General features: G+C 46.9%; 1 long non-coding RNA gene across 1 annotated transcript; it reads right to left on the bottom strand.

The window, feature by feature from the left end:
- Positions 1-396: 396 nt before the first annotated feature.
- LOC121491134 lies at positions 397-5,761 on the bottom strand. Its single transcript, XR_005987883.1, has 4 exons — positions 5,710-5,761; positions 3,049-3,205; positions 2,040-2,244; positions 397-750 (listed from the first exon to the last, which is right to left on the bottom strand). It is a non-coding gene; the product is annotated as an uncharacterized LOC121491134 (long non-coding RNA).
- Positions 5,762-6,678: the final 917 nt, after the last annotated feature.

Here is a 6,678-nt window from a genome sequence, read left to right as displayed (position 1 = left end):
GGTGCAGTAGGACTCATCTGGGTACTTACTCTCCAGGATCTTGGACGTACTGGGTACAGCCCTCTCTATAAATACTTGTCACAAGGATGACACTCTGAAATAAGAAGAGTGTCACAAATCTTGTTCGCCTCTCTCTTGCTTGTACAGATGAGCGCCTTGGCAACGGTTGGCTCGCTCCACTGCGCCGCAACCGAGGACGCAGTGATAAAGCGCTTTAGTCCCCGGGCGCGTGGGCAGCCCGGCGGCCGCACCTCCCGGCCCAGGGCCTCCGCGAGCCGACGGCGCCCTCTGGCGGATGCGAGGCCGCCCAGCCGGGCTCCCAAAGCTGGAAGCACTGGGATTGCTTGACCAGCTAAAGGGATAGGTCTGGGGGCAGACCACAGGGCATGGGACCAGTGGCCTTATCCACATGCCCATCATGAACAGGAGACAAATGCAGCCAGCGAGCACCTGCCCTATGAAAACACCATGCTGAATCTTAAAAATATATATATATATATTTTTTAACAACTAAGCTTCTCAAAATGAAGAGTTATGTTCCTATCACTGCATCAGGACAATAGGCCATCCATTTGCCGGTTAAATCCATGCTGGGTTCAGGAAAAACAATGAAGGAGAAGCAGTCCAGGTTTCAGAGAAGTTAAAACTTGAAGGTAAAGGAATGTTGTTACCTCCCGATGGGCCCCAGGGACACACCTCACCTTTTTCCTGATGTCAAACTGCAGGTCAGCTCCTGAAGCTGAGGTAGGGCTGTGAGAGAGAGTCAAGGAACCCTACTGTCCCCCACCACCACCAGAATGGGCAATATTGGGAGTGGGAGAGAATTGCCCCCCCCGCCCCCCCCAGAGGCTGCTCCTCTCATTCCAGAAGATAACCCGGTTTCATTTTCTGACAAAACACTGAACCATCAGCCCAGGGCTCCCGTGACTTTCTGCCACCTAACCCAACAAACACTTAGGAAGGAAGAAAGGACGAGCGTCCTTCCTCTATCCCACCAGTTGTCACGGCAGTGGGTCCCCCCAGTCCAAGGCCCTGCCTGTGTCCTGGACCTGTGACCCAGCCTGACTTCTCGGGGACTCTGCTGCTGGCCACCTCTCATTCTCTCCCTCAGCCCCCCTCAACCCCGCCATTCTTCCCCATCCCATTAGACTCACCCATCCTAAAAACCATCTCACACTCTGCCTCACCTCACATTGCTCTTGGCCACCTCTCAAACCTCTTCTCCTCCCTCAACTCCTTAAGAGTTATATATGCTTCCTGTCTCCTCTTCTTACTCTCCATCCCACCTAAGCCTGAGCACAGATGCTGGGGCTCTCCGAGACACCTCTTGTTGAGGGAACCAATTGTCTCCACCCCGCCAAGCTCATCTGTGGAGTCCACAGCATACTTAACCACTCTTTTGGTACCACCTGATACTGTTCCCTCCTTGAAATGCTCTCTTCCCTTGGTTTCCATGACGTCTGAGCTCTCCAAAGTTTTCTGCCTGCCTCCTTGACTTCTCTCTTCGAGTTTTTCTCCTCTACTTGGTCTTGCCCATCTCTTAAATGCATCATTATTTTACAGTTACACTGCAGAATGTTAAGACATTTAATGCAAAAGTTGTCTCGGTGACCGTAGGTGCAGTGAACTTTGAAAGGAGGACAGATCACTGTGGCATGGAGTGGTAAGAGAAGCCCCCAAGAAGGGAGCAAGATGAAAATTGGAAATGGAATGGTGATAGAATATCAGAGGCAGGATTGCCCATGAAATGCACAGGGGGGAAGATCTATCTGGTGACTATTAAGCATCTTTTTTGCTAGGTATGTCATAAAATAAAGACACGAGTCCCTAGACTAAATTTTAGTTAACATTCCATTAAATAGCAATTGGTAGAGCTGCAGGGGGCAGAAAAAGGGGAAGAGATGAGCACGGGCTTCCTGGAAGGGGCAGGGCTTGTGGGCTATTCTGCTCTGTATGAATTAGGGTAGGCTAACCGTTCCAAAAGGTATGCTCCCAGTGTATAAAAGCTCAAACACAATAGATGTTTATTTCTTACTCACCTAACAGTGCTGAACGAGTGAACAGGTCAAAAGGGTGGCCCTGTCTCTCCAGGCTTCCACAGTCACTCTGGGGGCTGAAACCAATGGAACCATCCACAAAGAGAAAAGATCATGGAACAGCCTGGAGCATGGAGCCTGGAAGGTTGTTATGGGTGAAGTCACCTACACTCCACTGGCTATGACTTAGTCACATGGCCACACATACCTGCAAGGGAGGTTGGGAAACATAGTCTATTAGAGAACCAAGAAGTAGAGGTGAGCAGAGAGCAGCAGCTCCCACTAGGTCCTTTCCTCCTTTGCTGGAGATCAGGATGCTCCATTTGGGTTAACCATCAGTGGAAATTTGATCCCTTCTCTGTTTTCCTTATTCTTTTCCCACTTGATGTGTGAAAAAGAGCTATGAAGACCCTGCAGCTGTAAGAAAAGGTGCAGGTGCAGGTGTGGGCCAAGAGAAGGGTGATGAGCGGGAGAAAGAGAGCAGTGTTGAGCTACAGGTGCCCGGAGAGGATGCTTTTCCAGCACCTCCCCCCTGCCCATTACAATGCCAGGTTGCTCTCAGGTTTGGTGCAGGTGTGATATGGCAGGAGACAACACCTATTGTTCCCTGGGAGAAGGGTCCATTCTCAACCCACAAATGAACTTGGTCAAGGTCCTTCCTCCAGATGACCTTGGAAGGTGGAGTGAGTCACAAGGCAGAGACTTCAAATGTAAAAATATTCCGTACTCTGAACTTTTTAGGGAGATTTTATATCCATTCCCCCTTTATTGCTCCCTTCTCAACCACAAGTTCAGGGCAAGTATCATTATTCCCATTTTACCTATGGGGTAACTGAGAAGAAAAAGCAACTCAGAGAAGGTGGAGGACTCAAGTGCACACAGGAGCAGAGCCCAAAGCAGGCCCTGGTTTCCTAGAAGGAGCTTTCCTATGATGACTAATGTTACCAACCTTTTCTGTGTAAAGGTCAAGGCTTAATGGGTGACTGTTCTGGAATTTTCTGGGGAAACTGACCCTCCAAGGATGCCTCATGGTCTTGCAAGACACAGGCTGCTGCTCCAGCTGGTGGGTTGCATGGAGACATGGGCTCCAATGTGCAAGTCATTCTATTCACTCTCTGCCCGGGACTGTGAGGGTGCATTCACATCATGGTGGAACAGGCGAGGTCTGGCTGCACAGAGAGGAAATAAGGTATTCAGAACCCCACCTTTGAAACTCACATCTACTAGGGCACCCTGCTTTTGGAGAAGGTACTAACTTCACCCTTCTCTGGGTTAGGATAGATGTCTCTCAAGTTATTTCACTGAAGGATTTTATTTTTCTAAAAATACTTTATTTATTCATGAGAGAAACAGAGAGAGGCAGAGACATAGGCAGAGACAGAAGCAAGCTCCCCACAAGGAGCCCAATGTAGGACTCGATCCCAGGACCCCAGGATCAGGACCTGAGCTGAAGGCAGATGCTCAACCACTGAGCCATCCAGGCGTCCCTGTAGGATTTTATTTTGAAAGTCAGTCTCTCTCCACTTCTCCTTCCTCCCTTCTCCTGTCTTCTCTTTCTTGGAACCTGTTGCACCTCTGGTTAACCTCTGGCATGGAAAGCTTCTTCTGGATTGCTTTATTCCTACAAATGCCAATGCAGGTTCCTGTTCTTCGAAGCATAGACACCAAGCCGGAGGGCTTTCTCCTGGGACCCAAGATTTCCCAAACAGCTGGGAGGAAAGGTAGAGAAGCCCTGCCTACGGCTAGTCCTGTTAACCTCTAGGATGTGCCAACTCAGGGCCCTGCACTTTGGGAGGGACCCTGGTGTCTTGGGGGTTAGGGAAAAGAGGAGAAAAGATGCTTTTCTTCTCGCTCCCTGAGAACTGTGGCAGATTTTTTTCCATCAGCTGGATGCTGTGCCCTGTTATTCCCTCTGCCAGGACTCCGTGGCCCATCCAGAGGTGGGGTGTCGCAGCTTAGCTGGCATTTCTTCCAAGAGACTCCTCTGAGCCCCCATTAGCCCTGAATACATGTCACTGTCAATGTAGGTCTGCTTGTTGGCTTCCCCTTGCAGGGAAGCTAATACAGCTTAAACTTTAGGGTCCTCCCTTGCTCCTTGCAAAAGCCTTTAGCTAATTTTATATTCTTTTTCCTAAAGAGGGCTTATAAAAGTTGTTTAAGTTTTGGGCCACGTGAAACCTGGGTCTACTTGTGGTCTTTCCCATTACTCTGTGAATTTCCTGATTCAGGGCTGTGTGTCCAATTCCCTGGGGTACTCTAGAGCATAGCTGAGGCTCTCAATGGATAGGTGTTAAATGAAAGAACAAAAGGAAGAAAGGCTCTTTAGCTGGTGCTTAGAAGACCAGTAGTTCTCATTAAGAAGCTTCAGCACTGTCACCTGGGCAGTTGGAATGGGCTGGCAATAAGTGGCTGTCACTTCATTACAGCACAACAGGGGTAAGGGTGGGAGGGTGGGGGGTGGCATCCAGCCTGGAAGCTCAGGGACTTCATTTATAGAATCTTGGGCGTATCACCTCCCTCTCAAATGGTTTATTCAACTGTAACAAGGAGTTTGTAACAACCCCTCTCCAGAATAACAATAAATATTGTATTACAGATAGGTACAGTACCTGGCACTGAGTCCCTCTCAGGAAATTTCTTTCTATATTGACTCCCTAAATAATATTTCATTTTTAATCCTTTTTCTGTCTATCACTGACAGTTCTCCCAAAGCTCCTTGTAGCCTTTTAACCAGGTAGTTCCTGAACAACAAGGTTTGGGTGAAGGATCCAAGCACACAAAAGAATTTGAGTTGGGCCCAGCATCCCAATAAGAATGACCCTGAGGGGGCCTGGGGTGGCTGTCAATTAAGCATCTGACTCTTGATTTTGGCTCAAGTCATGATCTCAGGGTTGTGAAATTGAGCTTCAGGTTGGGCTCAGTGCTGGGCATGAAACCTGCTTAAGATTCTTTCTCTCCCTCTGCCCCTCTACCCCCCTCTCTCTCATTCTAAAAGAGAAAGAAAGAAAGAAAGAAAGAAAGAAAGAAAGAAAGAAAGAAAGAAAGAAAGAAAGAAAGAAAGAAAGAGAAAGAAAGAAAAGAGGAGAGGAGAGGAGAGGAGAGGAGAGGAGAGGAGAGGAGAGGAGAGGAGAGGAGAGGAGAGGAGAGGAAAGGGAAAAGAATGGCCCTGGAAACATGTCTGGGGTATCCCCCTATATACTACTCCTTCCTACAAGTCAGGAACTTGAATAAAAATATAAATAATAAGGAAACAAATCACGTGGCTAACTAGCTTCCCTTTGCAGCCAGGTTGAGTTTTCCAGTCCTTTAACCCAACTGGAACCTGAATTTATGTATACTTCTCAGTGGCTATAAAGTAGTAATTATTTCTGTCTCACAGAGAAGAAACTAAAACTGAAATGGCATCGAGCCACATGTCATGGCAGGCAAGCAGCAAAGCCAGAAATGCAGGCTGGGTCCATGGTCTCACCACCTTACACGCAGCTTCCTGTCCCCTGTCCCTCAGTGTAGGATTGACACACACACCACTCAGTTCAAGTTCCCGCTCTGACTCCCTCATCTTGTGGGAACAAGTGTATGTGCCAATGCAAGAAACAACCTTGTCAACATAACATGCAGAGTGTAGTTGTGGTTTTTCTCTAACGAGAATTGAGAAGTGGTAAGTGTTTCTCACGTTTTTCCTCTGGTGACGTCCACACATTCTGCGTTTGCCTGTGCCCAAGCCTGAAAAATCAACAGCAAAGAGGGTGGAGCTTGCAGAAGGCAGGATGGAGGGGGAGGGGCATTTAACAATTTATTACAATACAAGTTCCGCTATTCCTTTCTTAAAATAGTAATAGTAGTAGTGGTAATAATAACAACAACAATAATCCTAATAATAGCTAATGACCATTAATTGAGAACTATGTGCCAGGCATTAATTTTAACAACTTTTATTTCATCATCAAAACAACTCAGTGGAACAATATTACCATATATCTCCAGTTCTAAGATACGCTTCTCTAAAAAAATAAAATAAAATCACACTTTAACATCTTATAATCCAAGATAAGTTCTGTGTCACACTATAATGGCTGGCAAGGTTTTTAAAAATCTCTTACTAGTACATAAAATTGGGGTGCATTTTACAGATGGTGAGATGGAGGAAAACTAAGCCGTGTATCCAGGGTCTCACATGTGCTAGTATGTAGCACAGCCTGGATTCAGACACAAGTGGTCTAGATCCAGGGCCCACCCATTTATTTGCTTGTTTTGCAGTCTCTGGCATCCTGTATACATCTTCCCTAACAGCCCTATGTCTGTCCACCAGGAGCTGGGATCATGCCGACGGCACACTTTATAAAATAGCATATGTAGGTTTTTGATACATACAGATTTTAACTTGCACATATAACTATGATTCTATTCTGTCTTACAGAAAACTCTGGATTTAGAAACTGCCTTGAGAAAAAGAGGCCAAATTAAACCTGGCTGGGTAGGCTTGCGTTGAGAAAGGCAGGCAGCAAAGAGTTCCCAAAAGAAAATACACTCTTATGGTTGCTTCACACTTTTTTTGGCCTTAAGTTACTTTCACATTCTGGCCTCAGTTTCTCCAACTGTAAAATGAGGGGTCTGCTTCCACTCCAAACCACTTCCAAACTCT

The sequence above is a fragment of the Vulpes lagopus genome, chromosome 5 (assembly GCF_018345385.1).
Source record: "Vulpes lagopus strain Blue_001 chromosome 5, ASM1834538v1, whole genome shotgun sequence".
NCBI lineage: Eukaryota > Metazoa > Chordata > Mammalia > Carnivora > Canidae > Vulpes > Vulpes lagopus.
The sequence above is the reverse complement of the archived record's forward strand: the minus strand, read 5'-3'. Positions and strand labels throughout refer to the sequence as shown.